At 34.8% G+C, this 15294-nt stretch overlaps 1 protein-coding gene across 1 annotated transcript in view; it reads right to left on the bottom strand.

Annotated features, from left to right (window-relative positions):
- fhip1aa (FHF complex subunit HOOK interacting protein 1Aa) overlaps positions 1 to 12746 on the bottom strand; it is a 46835-nt gene extending 34089 nt beyond the window's left edge. The window contains exon 1 of the mRNA XM_059342436.1: positions 12497 to 12746. The gene's annotated coding sequence lies outside the window, so the exon portion shown is untranslated. The remainder of the gene's footprint in view (positions 1 to 12496) is intronic.
- Between the last annotated feature and the right edge of the window lie 2548 nt (positions 12747 to 15294).

Below are 15294 nucleotides of genomic sequence, written 5' to 3'. Positions count from 1 at the left end.
TATTTAAGGGCTACAGGTGAAGTCACTGCCTGCTCTGGTAATTTATAGTCTTCACTATCTTCATCCTCGTCCAATCAACACACAGCAGGAAGCAGAAAGGAGGTTACATTTTCTTATCCGTGTCTCTTTGTTATTTGCTTCAATGACCGCTGTTTTGGACGTTTTATCTTTAGGAGGGACAGATATAGGGCATCTAATTATTGTCAAAAATGGGTTTTTTTTGGGGGGGGGGGGTTGTGTGTCCATCTAAACAAGGTTGTTGTATGTCTGTTATGCATTGATTTGTTTTTCCTTTTTTCTTTTTATTGCAGGATGCTGTGGGTTTGTGGGATACGTTGTCGAGCAGGGGAGGGATGGGAATTATCCTGGAATTTGTTCACATGTTGATTTTGTGATTTATAAACTGTAAAATACCAAGAAACAAACATTTATTTTAATCTTTTTAAATAATTCACCTAATTGCACCCTTTTAACTGAGAACATCCCTATTTTTTGTTGGAGAACAGCAAATAAATGTCAGAATTGTGTAAATATTGAGCGTCAGGTCTGCAGAAACACGACTGTGTAATGATGGTAATGTGTAAATGCATTAGCTTTAATTCAGAGTATGCAAGCAATGGACTGTGACATTAACCATTTAATGTGGTTTATTTAGTAGAAGAAGTAGGAGAATTTCCTCATGCATTTCCTTTGACAGCGGCAAAAGTTTAAAAGTTTGGACGTACTATGAAAAGAAGCAGATAGAAGATTTTAAGGATATTTTTCATAGAAATGTGGATATAGTTTTGCTATGGTCAAACCATGTCCTAATCTGTTTCTAAACAACACACCACAAGCCCAACAGGTGCTGACTAATGACATGCGAGATAAGGCTGTGATTATGTAAGCAGATATTGTTGCCCCATGCTGCAGGTCTGTGAATTTTCTCATGCACATGAAGGCTAACAGGGTGTTGGCCACAGTTGCATTCATCTCCAAACTGGTTTCAGAAAACTGCCTTATCCTACCATACCGCTCAGTGATCCCGAGAGGAGCTTCATAAGCATGATCAAACTGACATTTAGAGCGGGAGAAAATCAGATTCTTACTGAAAAATCAAGAGGGAAAGTTCTATAGAATTTGGCAGCCGTTTATTGATCACTTTAACCACAACACACACTGCAAAAAAAGCCAACTTGTATTTTTTTGCCTAAAACGGTGATTTAAGTTGGTAAAACTTGGAAATATAAATTACTGACATTTAGGGCAATAAATAATGTAAGTTAGCACAACAAAGGAAGCCAGTTGTCTGCTCAAAAACAAGTTTGTGAGTTGTTGTTACTTATATCTTTAAGTTGGGGTTCACAACAAGGGACAATAGTTCTGATAACTCTTATTCCTTTGTTGTGAAATGCGGGAAATCGGTGAAATTCGGTCATAAGCAAAAGCTACCGGCTAACTGATGCTAGCGGCTAACTGATGCTAGCGGCGCTGCTTGTTACAGCTACAAGAGTAGCCGTTAGCGTATCAATGCTAACTCAAAATTGTGGTCGCTACATTAGCTGACATTTCATAGCGGCGTTACAATCGTGCCAATTCAGCACATTGCAGAAGTTAGCAGAAGTAAGGATAAGAAGTTATTGCAATGTAAAATTATAAGTTAGTACAACTTACATTTGAGTTGACAAAAATCTGAATTCAGAGTTGAGCAAAGTTAGTTTAATTGTCCAACTTAAAATTTTATAGAAGTTTGTTGCCTTGAAATTTTGACTTCGCCCCAACTTTTCTTTTTTTACAGTGCATAGTCTGGCAAGTTTTAGAAGTGCTCTTAACCCCCACTAGAAGGAAAGAACTTTTATTTAAATTTCTGTCTTTGTTTTTTATTTTTTTGTCCCGAACGTATATATGTCTGGGTATATTAATATATATAAGTACAATCTTGTTTCTTAAAGTAATCCCCTTTATCTGTTTTTGTCATACTGAAATATATTAGTTTATATAATTTAAACGACACTTATATGTGATTGTGTACGTGTAAATGTGTATCGTGGATGTGTGACTGTTATGTTTTATGTTCAAAATGAGAAAATGAATAAAGAGAGTTGAAAAAAATAAATAAATAAGCATGTTCAAACACACAGAGGAGCAGGTGAAGAGGAGGTAACAGCAGCACCAAACACCTGGATGGAAAAATACTGCAATAAAACTGAGCTCAATAAAATAATTAGATAAGGGAGGATAAACAGCCCTTATTCCCCGTTGTTAAGATCAGAGATATGTGGCCAGCCTCACATGCTGCAACTCTCCTGAAAGAGTTCAGTCTGCAGAGAAAAGAGGGGCTGTTCAGTGCAGAAAGAGGAGAAATATCCTGCTTCATCCCTCACCTGTGTATGCACGAGGCAATGAATGTCCTGTACATTATGAATGTATTGACTTTACTTCATCACCCAGGTAATGAGATGTAACCTTGGATAACACTGGAGGGCTGCAGGAGATAACTCCATGTTTTTTTCCGTTTTGTAACTTGGTGGGTGGTCCAAGAAACCTCTCTGGTACCCTCTCTTTTTCTTTTGAGATATTCAGCATTTTTGTCTTCCTGACGCTTCGCCATTTTTCCTTTAGCTCTGTGTTTCTGTTGTTAGGTGAGGTTACCGCTAGGTGAAGTTACCGCTAGGTGAAGATACCTGTGTATACTGCAGGAGGGATGTTACACATGTCCTTATTCTCGCAATATAGCCTTTATTCTTACTTTTCTATTGTGATTTTTCTATTTAAATAAGTGAATAAACATTTAATGTAGCCCTTATTTAGTTGTTTTTGTCCAACTAATGAATTCAATGCTGACTCATCTATATTTAAAACATTAGATTTATTACATCCCTTAAAATCAAGAGGGCTTTGCGACCCCCCATGGATCTTTGGCGCCCCCCTGGGTGGGTCGGGCCCCCCTTTTGGGAATCACTGCCCTACATCATGATCCAGTGTCAGGTTGATAATTCTTATTAAAAAGGCCGATTTCTTTTTCAATTTAAAATAATTTATGTCAGGGTTTTTTGGCCTAAAAACAATCAAATTTAGTCCATTCTCAGACAATTATTCAGCCTGTGTACATTGTGTAAAAAAAAAAAACATTGTCAGACGATAGCTGATTTGTTTGGAAAATGCATTTCAGCCAAAGTGTTCCACCACTTTTGCTCTCCACATGGACCTGCATGCAACCAGTCCTTGTATGCAAGTAGAGGTGTGAATCAGCAGAGGCCCCATGATACGATATTATTGGGATTTTAAGCATTTGGTGAGTATTGCGATTCAATATATTGCAATTAACAGGATAACTGCATTTTGTGTCCACAAAATTAAATCCAATCAAGAATTGTTTTGTCAAATAAGAAAAAATTATCAGTCTATTCCTCTCAATTCAGTCTTTTTATTTCTCCACAATTAGAGTCAAACAAAGTATTCAGTCAAATTGAACTTAACTGATATCAAACATGTATGGACGACAACAACTGCAGCATTTTCTCACTATCCTCAACTTTAAGCTTCACTGCTCTGAATTTTTTTTAATGAAAGATTTTAAAAAAGTTCTCGACACGATATAGATTCCTTAGATCTTCTAGTTTCATAGGATACCAGTATCTCCAGTAAATTTCTAAAAGTGAGCCCACTAAAAAAAAAAAAAACTGCGAAAAAACTGACGGCCTGCCAGCCGTCGGAATGCTATATATCAATACTTGCAGGCCATTAATCGATATAATAAATAATATTGCCATGCAAAATACTGCGATACTATCGACACCCCCCCCCCCCCCCACACACACACACACACACACACACACCTCTATATTCAAGTTTTATTTATTGAAGTTGGCATTTGCCCACTTTGTTAATTCATAGCCTGAGACAGACACACATAGCATATGTGCTAGACGACTAGTTAGCTGGTGAGCCCGTTTCAGAGTGCTGCTGGCCAATCCTATTGAACATGAGAGAAGTGGAGGTGGTGGCAGGTGGGGGAGGGGTCAACCTGACGGGGCGGAAGTGAGTCAAGGAAAGCTGATTAGTTCAGATCAGAGCAGAGAGGAGCTGCTGCTGCTGATCCTGGACTGAAGACAGCTGGGTCAGATGAGGCTCCGCTGGGAAACGAGGGAGGGTCAGGCCTCAGCATAAGTCAATATGCAATTTAAATGTGTGCAATGGCTTTTTGTGTTTTTTATTTCAAAAGGATCAAAGTATCATTGCTCTTATAAACGGTTGGCTCCAAGTTCAGGGTTGGAGGGAGGGAGGGAGGGAAGTTTTTTAAAGAGTTGAAAGATGTAACAGAATATTTTTGTACGAACTGAAGTTCAAAAATCAATAAAGATATGCGCTTTTAACTGAGAACATCCCTATTTTTGTTGGAGAACAGCAAATAAATGTCAGAATTGTGTAAACATTGAACGTCAGGTCTGCAGAAACACGACTGTGTAATGATGGTAATGTGTAAATGCATTAGCTTTAATTCAGAGTATGCAAGCAATGTACTGTGATATTAACCATTTAATGTGGTTTATTTAGTAGAAGAAGTAGGAGAATTTCCTCATGCATTTCCTTTGACAGCAGCAAAAGTTTAAAAATCAATAAAGATATGCGTTTCTAAAAAATGTGTGCAGTAATAACATAAAAAGTTAGTGTAAATTAGGCCAAGAGAGGATAGAAAACTAGTCAACTACCCATGCATCCAATATTAAAACTGACCTTAAAGACCCAACATGTTTGTAATTGTAGAATGCACATTTTCCTCGTATCACAATAACCTTCCACAAATCATATAACCTGAATGTTTCAAATGCTTTCTGATACTTAAACAACAACAGGTCACAACACATTTCTTCCTCTGTGTTTTTTTCTGCCCCTCTCAGGCTAAATTACCACATTGTATGTACACAATGTGGGCTGGTGACATCATTCCTACTTTCATGTTGGTATTCAGCCCATCCCCGCACTACAATAGACGGCTGTCAGTGATAAGAATGTGTTTAGTGCGGGTATATCCTATCTCTGCTCCTGCTGCTTCCTCTATAGCTCGTTTGCATCACGTCTCACTCGCTGATAAAAAAAGGAAAAAGCCATGTTTGCATGTGGAACAGAAGATACAGCATGTCTGTGAGCTGCAGAGATGTTTATCAGAGAGATGAAGAGAGCAAGCTGCGGCGCTGCACTCATGTAATTAGCCCACTGGATGAAAAGATCCTTTTGAAAAAGATACAGTGTGAAACTCAAAAAGTTTGCTTTTAACACAGTGCATATACCAAACTGCCTGTCAGGCTCATCTGTGTCAAATATTTACTTGGGTGTGGATAACTAGAAAACCTACTTTTTCTTTTCCCAGTTCTGTTTTCACTGTTATAATATCTTTCATCACCTTTAAAACAAATCCAGTTGAACATGTTTTCTTTAGCCTTCAAGTGCCAGTCCATTTCTACAATGTGAGGTTTTTTTTTTCTTACAAATTTTCAAGTCAAAATAGATGCAAACTAATGTATATGCTGGTCGCTTTTTGTACAAGTAGTACGCACACTAATGATAACAATGATGACATCATGTGTTGCTTTATGTCTGTGACTGGCTGTAGGCTTCATAAACACAATGTGCACCTTTATTCCAGGTCATTCTTCAAAAACAGAAGTGGTTCAACCGGATTCAGTTCCAATCTCCATTCTTTTCATTGTAAAGAGAAGCTTTTTTAAAGATGCCTCAAGAGTTTTTTGGGGAAAGAGGGTCATTTTTTGTACTAGGCTGGAAAACAGACAAGCCAACAAATGGGCCAATGTGTACTTTAACTGATTAGATCAATCTGATGTCTGTATGTCTTCATATGGAGCTAAAATATGAGCGTCATAAGCTTAAACAGTCAGCCTGACTCTCTCCAAGGTTTATGTGTCCTGGAAGATTTCAATGTTCAAGGCACATGTGGGAAATTCTTCTCTAGATCCTTTCAATAGATTTGCATGTATAAAGACACTATCAAAAAACGTATAAAACATTTCGTTGCAGCACTGAGGCATGCAGTTCAGAGGAAATTATTTTCACTGCAGATTAAGACCCGAAAAATTAAAATAGGTTGGAAAACAAGCAATTACTGGATTAATGGAAGCCAAGCTCGGAATTGGTCCAAAGGAAGTCAAAAGTACCAATGCTTCGATTAAAACAGTGCAATCTGTGTTAATTATACAATACTATACAAATACTGAAGCAATGCCTAGCATTTCCCAAAGTTCAATGTATTATCTTAATGAAAAAGGTAATAAAAGGTGATGATGACACTTTACTACAGGCTGAGTCGATAAGAAGTCCTGCCAGTCACCACACAGCTTTGGTGTCTGAAGCTTGTCAGGGTCAGAGTCAGGGCAGGACGGGGGGGGGGGGTAATCTCAAACACGGGACAAAGCTGAGCTGGCTGTGTAATCTTTAAAAAAAAAAGTCCTTGTTAACACTCGGCGTCTCAATGGCAACAGAGAAACAAAAAAATACCGTTTTTTTGGGCTGGCTGTGTCTGAAAACAGGTTAACACACACACACACACACACACACACACACACCTGCAGGTTTGGCCTTAAAGTTGTAAAAAAAAAATAATAATAATAATAATAAAAACTAAAAAGTTCTGCCAAAAATTCACTATATGAACTGATTAACTTACAAAAACAACAGTGCTATGGCACTATTTTAAAAATAATTACAATAAAAACTAGTAAACTGGGTTGCATGCTTATGGCAGGAATTATGAATAAATAAATAAAATAATATAATATCAATATAAAGGTTTTTTCAATTAGATAAATCACAATAATAAATCATTAATAAAAGTAAATTAGACCAAAAATAAATAAGATTAAATATGTTGTGGTGCTCTGCCAAAACTCTAAAATATATAAAGATTTTATATATAAACGTATATTCAACATGTCAGTAAACATTATTCTAAATATTTCAGTTAGTAACTCTAAAGTGAAAATGGTAAATGGAATGAAAAAAATAATCATTTTTATCTTGATTATATTGGTTTCAAATAGTCTAATGCCAAAATGTAAATATTTTTTTAAATCACCTAGCCCTAGTTAACTTTCTGTTGCTCAGAATTTTAAAGTGGAGGAATGCTATTCTAATTCAAAAACATTTGAAACAATCATTAACACTGTGTGCAGTAAAGGCAGCAACAAGCAAGGGGAAGTAAATCACAAACTTGTGACCTGAACGTATACATCTAATCACATTTGTATGACCATTATTCACAGCCTGGCATGCTCAGAAGGATATCCTGTGTGTGAATATGTTGGCTGCAGGTCTAAAAACACTGATGTTAGCCACTAAATGAGATGTGTGTCCTCTCTTAACATCAGGAGTAATCAAACAGATGACAGATTAGCCACACATTCCTCTCATTCCTCAACCAGGAGGCTTAAACTTCACTTGCATTCCTGCTAACCTACTCATGTTTGAAAGATGGGGAAATTAATTCACATTTCTCCTGTCGTCTCTGGAGTGGAACGGGTTGCAAGGCGGAGCTGTAGCAGCAGCATGTAGCCAATTATGAACAACAGAGATCAGATGGTACAAATTTAGACAGCATCAGAATTATCGCTCTAGAAAACACTCCTAAAAAAAGTGCAGCTTTGCTAAAAACAACTACACAATTATTCCAAAACTGCTTCCCTGCAATCATGAAACCTCATAATTTCACATCCTTTACAGTGACAGTTAAAAATACCTTTCAAGTGGTCATTCTGCTAAGAAACGCCGATATATTTATTTACATGCTTCCCTCTGAGAGCCAGTGGCGGTTCTACACAGGGGCCTCCAGGGGCCACTGCCCCTGTGAAGAAGCCTTTGGCCCCTGCTGTGGCCCCTGTGTCAAATTAATAATAAGATGATCAATTTATAACGATGAACAATTCTAACCTTTTTCAAACAATATCTCATTGTAGACGAAAGGAACCCAGAATATGTACATTGTATAACAGTTGAACTGTCCAATATCCTTTATTTTCATGACTATTGACATTGTAAATTCATCAAAACTATTAATGAACACATGTGGAATTATGTACTTAACAAAAAAGTGTGAAATAACTGAAAACATGTCTTATATTCTAGTAAACAAAGGGTGGCTACTTTGAGGAATCTAAAATACAAGACATGTTTTCAGTTATTTCACACTTTTTTTGTTAAGTACATAATTCCATATGTGTTCATTCATAGTTTTGATGCCTTCAGTGAGAATCGACAATGTAAATAGTCATGAAAATAAAGAAAAACGCATTGAATGAGAAGGTGTGTCCAAACTTTTGGCCTGTACTGTATATATATAAAAAGATCATTCTCACTGTACTGCAAATGATTAAATGAGAAATATCATTGTCATACAAAAAAAACTGTTATTGTTGGTGAGTGTCATTGTTTAAATCAATGTGCCACTAGGAAGGAGATATACTTACAGGAAGAGGGTCAAAACAAACTGATATCTAAAATAATTTGTTCCCTCAGCTGTTGGCTTCCTAAATAAACTAGGGTAGTAGCTTTGTCTTTCTTAAGCAATGTAAATGATTATATTCCATGATGTCTCCCATATGCTTTTATGCTTTAATGTTTTTAAGTTCTGAGTTTTGTATTTATTATGATTATTTGTTTGTTGTGTGACATTTTTAACTACTGAATGCAGAACAAATTGCCCCTCAGGGACAATAAAGATTTATCAAAAAAAAAAATGTATTTGTATCTTCCAAATATACTTAAATGAAATGTTTAAATAAGCTAAAATAAAGGTTTTGAATGCTTAAATATCATCTTTGCCATTTTTTCATGTGCTAATGTGCCCCTCTGATTAAACACTGGCCCCTCCTTGGCCCCCACAGTAAAACTGGTCTAGAAGCGCCACTGCCAGCCCGGCTCAGAGTCCCAACAGAGCCACTGGTAGGGACAGTTTGCCTCCGGGCTTGTAAGAGACTTTTTAAGATGACGGCATGCAGACTCTTGTGGAGGACACTTGTTCTCAAAATAAAGCACAAAAAAATTGACAAGAGAGATGAAGGTTTCAGTTGTTATCATGTGATCAAAGTGTGAAGTTTCAGTCACGTGGTAGTCATGGTTGTTTGTTGGAGGAGGCGCTGGATGTGAAAGTGACCATGTTAAAAACAAAACTACATACAGGCCACGTGATGAAAACCAAATCATCTCTAAGACAGCTGGGCTCCCATCCACTGGCTACAAAACAACCTTTTTATATAACAACAGGAAAATAGTTATAAGAGGCAATCACTTGTGAAAATGTACTATTTTGATCATCAATTGCATGGTTATGAGTCATTTTTCGAGCATCTTATTTATTTTTTTATTCTCTGGTTCCAACTCCTCTGAATTGAGGATTAAGTGCTTTTTAAAATCTTATTCCACAGTAGAATAAAGGTACACTGTAATAAATTATTCTGTAGTCATTTCATTTTACTTAATATATTTGATAAAATGTATTAAATATAAATGCATCCTTGATTTTGAGGCAGTTGTTTAAGTAACTTTAATATAAAAATGTTTGAGATGGAATCTACTTATTTTGATCACATTAAATATAATCTTTATGTGTATGTAATTCTAAATCAAGAGAATTATGAATGAATCCAACACAATAGAATTAGTCCGTTTTTAATTGACAGGCACTTCCTGTTAAGTTGTTATTAACTCAACTTGTAACGTAGTTAGATTTAATTAATAATATTGCGTGCAATCTGTTGCTATTGTTCTTTTTTTTTTACAGTGTGCTTTAAAATGTAAAATATGTAACTTAATTTATTAAAATGTCCAAAAATATTTTTTTTGTTTGATTTTTTGTTTAGCCATGCACTTTCATTACCCCAAAACAATTTTCAAACCCAGAGAAATCTGTGACTTTAATCATGTTAATTGTCAGTTTAATTTGGGTTATCTGCAAGAAGCTTTCATTCAGGTTTAAGCCACATTTATACAATATTATTTTCAGATTTTGATTTTTTAACGATATTTTAACTGTATGAAGGATTTTAGTCATTAAGTTATCAGACAAAGAAGCTGAACAAAATATGCAGCCTTTCCTAAACGTCCGGACAGAATCACTGATTTTTAACATAAAACTGCTTTATTTTATGTTTTTTGCCAGTTTTAATCAGGTCTGTTATCCACAGGAGGAGACCCCTGTGGATAACTTTGCATAAAACTGTAAAAACCTCCTAAGCAATGCACACTAGGGGAATCCAAACTGGGAGAAACTAACTGCAACAACAGCAATTCTGGTAAAGACAACAACTCCCATGATCCCACACTACTGACACAGTATGTGTTTAATTGGGGGGAAAACCCAACTATCTAAATGCTATTATTAAAATTATTGTTACTTGGCATCCTAAAAAAGCTTTCTACATATCCTGCTAACTTACAAACACACAAACAAACGAGGGGAAAAAAACTCCCTGCAGCCGAGGTAGAAATCAGATCGATTAAATAATAATAGCTCTTCTATTTCTCAAAAGAGAGAGAGAGAGACTTTTACAACAGCAAAGTTTTACTCCTTCACATTTCACAATGTTTCTCTACAGAAACTCCCAGGTGACTGTGAATCACATTGATTTAACAGCACTGTAAGACTTTTTCTAACAGTAACTTGCTGTATTATTATTGTACAGTATATTGCTGTGAAAACAATGCATTGTGGGAGTTATCATGCATTCAGGCATTCCAACGGTCAAAATGTTATTTTTACAGGAATTAACTGTTAACCAGGAAAATAAAGCCATTATTTTTTAAAAGAAGAAAAGTTTTTTTGTTTTTTTTTCTGGGCTGAAATAATCACAATGTGCTATTTTTCCAGTAAACCTAATATAGAATTTAAATGGATTAGTTGTAACATAATTTAGGGTTAAACATTTAAACGTCACAATATTTTTGTGTAGTATAGTTTGTCAGTAAATGGACCTGTATTTCTATAAAACAGTAGAGGTACTGTAAATTTTACAGTAACTAACTGCTGCCAGTAATTTACTGTAATTTTACAGTAAAAGGTTTTACAGTGAGGTGAGGAAGAGAACACCTGTGAAGGAATGACACTCACACAAGATGGCGAGCCATTAATCATTAAAGCTGTTTGCTGGTAACTCAACACCAGCGGCATTCTGTCGGCCTCACAATAGATATCAGGTGAGTTCAAAGCTCATTGTGAGAAAGGTGAATCAGGACAGGTAGGCTACACTCCTTCTTCTTCTTCATCTTCTTCTATATGTGGCTGTAAAATAACTTTGACAACAACTGCACGTGGATACAGTATTGTTTTACAAGGAATGACGCTGCAGGCACTGCAGGTTTCTGCAAGATTATGAAACCAGATATATTTGAAAACATGCCATTTAGAGGGGACGAGTTTATTGGCTGAAGAAAATGTGAGCTATGATTAAGAGATTGGGTGGGTCTACTTTGTCTCTATGGTGAGCACACAACAGGGAAGCAGAGTGGAAACACAGCAGAGTTTTCACTTAGTTCACTTTACTGACTGGGAACACTCAGAGTGAGTTCTGGAGAGAGAATAAAAGATATATTTCTTACACAAACAAAACACACACAATTGTATTAGAAGCCAAATATATTTTACAATATTATGAAAATAAAAATAAAAATATTTCAACAGATTGCCAATTTGTGAATCTTAATTAATAGGTACATTTAATATCCATATATCCAAATTCTCCAGAACTCGGCCATCTCCAATACCATGCAGAAACTATTTTTTAAATATTTTTTTAAACTATAAATTAAAACTACAAATAATAATAAATGTGTACATATATGTCCAATTTAATACAAGACTTAGAGAAATTTAAGCTTACTGGCGTTTCATTTTAATAAATTAGAGGGGGTTTTCTTTTTTCTTCTTTTTTGTCCATTATTTATTTTACTCCTGCATCTTATTTGCATCTAATTATTTTTTTCTATATGTATACATAAACATAACAAAATAAATAAAATAAATAAAACAAAAACAAAATAAAAATAAAAATAAATTAAGCATTGTAAAAATAGCATCTCTCAGTATCTTCGGTTTTATATATATATATATATATATATATATATATATATATATATATATATATATATATATATACTCACTCCTGTTCTAATGTGGAAACGTGTTTAAATAAAGCTTTATTTTCTTCTGTATTTTTTTCCACTTTACAAGGGTTCAAAACTAATCGTCATTTGTACTGGGAATCCCCCAGTAAACCCAGCAGAGACCTCTGAATGCCCTGGTAGAAACCCAACCCTGCCGCCCACCCGCACATGTCAATCACACACTCCGCAACTGTCAAAGAAAACACACACACACACACACACACACACACACACACACACACACATGGTCCAACAGCAGCAGAAATGTGTCTGTCATGTCAAAATGTCAGAGGTAAACTAAAGCTGCAGCGGTAAAGAAGAGCAGGAGTTTGTGTTTGAGCTTTCTTACCGTCGGACGGATCCTCCGGTTGGACGGTGCGGAGCGTCGAGCTGCAGGTTTTAACCACAAACACTCAGTTTGTCCTCTCGGGAAGAAATAACACAGTCGCGTTTGGTCACAGCTCCATAATTCGCCTTCTTTCGTAACAGTACGCGGAGGTGTTATACGTGTAACCGAGCTACTTAACCTGGTCTGCAGCACACATACACACACATAGGTGAACCCGAACTAATCCTCATTACAGGCTCCTCCCACTCAGATAAGCCACGCCCACACCAGCTTTCTACATGTTATTATGATGGTTTCACCTGATGAGAAACACAACTGAGAGCAGACGTGGATAAAATATTCTATTATTACAATATTTGGTAACGCTTTATATTAAGGTCCTTGTAATAACCATTAATTAACATGTAATAAGGCCCTTGTAAGTCCTTACAAGATGCTTATTAACATTATTGTGTGTTTATAAGCTTATATAAGTGTTAATAATGGCATTACAAACACCCATGACCCACCCATTATGTCTTTGCCATGCCTTTATTAATCTTATTTTGTTTGCTTATTGATTTTAAAATATACTTTATTGCTCATCTATTATAAGTTAACTATAAGTTAACTATGCTTTTTGCAACTACCGGATCTAAAGCGAGAACAATGCCTTATTACTTGTTAATTAATGGTTATTAAGGACCTTATTATAAAGCGTTACCCAATATTTTATTTTATTATTATATGATATGATCATTTATGATATGATATGATATGATATTATTTATTTATAATTGTTTGTTTATTTGCAGGTATTGTAAAAAAAATATAATTAAAAATATAATTAAAAGAAGGAGTATTATTTATCATTTGCTTGTCTCCTGTCTTTATATTAACTCTTGGAAATATAAAATGTATGTAAATATATTTTTAAAAAGTCAATACATATAATATAAATATACATTTTCCAAAACTATTAAAATAAAATAAAATCATAAATAATATAACAAATAAATAAATAAAAAATATTTTCAACATAAAGTACTCAAATCTTGTGTTCATGTGATGTAGATACACCACAGTCTAAAATAACTAATAATCCTGCATTTTAAATTTTACTTAAAATTACAAAGGTATTATCATCAAAATAAAGTTCTCATTATTTCAAAAATAATGCTTATTATGTAGCAGGTGGTGTATTCAGATTTCCTACTTGAGGTACAAAAAGTACTACAAAAGAAGTACAAAAGTATCATAAAAGTACTCTTACCACCACTGTGATCAGGTGATAATGATTGATGCTTAATTGTGTTAAATTACCTGGTGTTTATTTTTTATAATATTATGTCATAATTTGACATTTTTATCCTATAATACATTTTATTTGTATTAAGTATTGTATTTGTATCATACTATATTTATATATTATTTATTCACTTTTATTTATTCATTTTAAGTTTTTATGACCAGTTCATTAATTTGGTAACCTTAACATTTTTTATATACAAAAAAAGAATGCTTACATGTAATTGTCATAAATTAATTTAACACTAAACATGATCAGATGTATATGTATGTTGAAAACAATACTTCATGTCCTCCAGAATATCTAAATATCTCAAAAGTAGTATGGAAAATGCAAGTGAAATGACAAATGGCTTTTAAGTATGTTTAAGTTACACTCATATTAAGTATGAGTGTAACTCAATTTAGTAAATGTAATTTACTAAAGTAATGTTTGGTAAAAACTTTAGAAAGGTTAATCCCCTAAAATGTGAACAGTCTGTCTTCAGCCTCTACAAATCACTAGCCGAGGTATTTTCCAGGTTTCAGTTTCCTCAAATCTGAATGTGGCAGAGTGTTTTTATCTGCACATTATGAAAACCAGTCCGATCCTACTTATTTTGGGGCAGTTATGAAAGCCATTATATTGGTTACTTTTATCAAGAAACGATCAAAACAACAGATTAGATTTGAGAATTCAGACTTGGCATAGATCACCACAGGATGTCGCCACCTGCTGGACAAAAGGGTGAGGTACAAGGACAGGATGCACAGAGCTACATGTGACACAATAAGTTTAATTTGTTCCTGTGTCTCTGCTTTAACCCATAAGAACCCATGGTGACACCCGTGTAACAAACACTTTAAATCTTCTAGAATCTCCCATATTCAGCTTTATGCTTCACCTTATCTCATTAAATCTCAAAGCGACACATACTTAACACCCTGGGTGTGACTGGAAACAGAAATCTAAAAAAGTAGTTTAAACTCATTTAACAATTCTAATCCGTTAGAGTGTCCTTTATTGCATTTAACCCTATTAGGGTTTGTTATTTGTTTTTATTTATTATTATTTTGTTACTTAAAACCAAGTCTGAAAAATAATTTGTTGTTACACTATTGCACTATTAATGTCACAATTTTGATAAATGTTGTGGCGATGCAGAGAAAAAGGCAAATTTGTTTTTCTGTAAGCAGAAAATGTGTTGAGTTTATTTATATTAAAATAAGAAATATCATAAAAAATAAATACCACAAACACCCAATGTGACATATATGTCACATTGCAGATCTTTGACATTTTGGGGTAGTATTTTAAAAAAACAACATCAGAAATGTTCACTTGGTCTGTGGTATATCCCCCATAATTTTCGTTCAAGGATAAATAGGTCTGGGTTCTTATGGGTTAAACACCTAAAGTTTAAAATGTATATTTTCCCCATTTTATACCATTAGTAAAGGTATAGGCATAAAGGCCTTTATACTGTGTGTTCTCACATCTGTAAATCCACCCAGTGTTCTTGCAGACTCTG

The sequence above is a fragment of the Centropristis striata genome, chromosome 1 (genome assembly GCF_030273125.1).
Source record: "Centropristis striata isolate RG_2023a ecotype Rhode Island chromosome 1, C.striata_1.0, whole genome shotgun sequence".
Classification (NCBI taxonomy): domain Eukaryota; kingdom Metazoa; phylum Chordata; class Actinopteri; order Perciformes; family Serranidae; genus Centropristis; species Centropristis striata.
The sequence above is the reverse complement of the archived record's forward strand: the minus strand, read 5'-3'. Positions and strand labels throughout refer to the sequence as shown.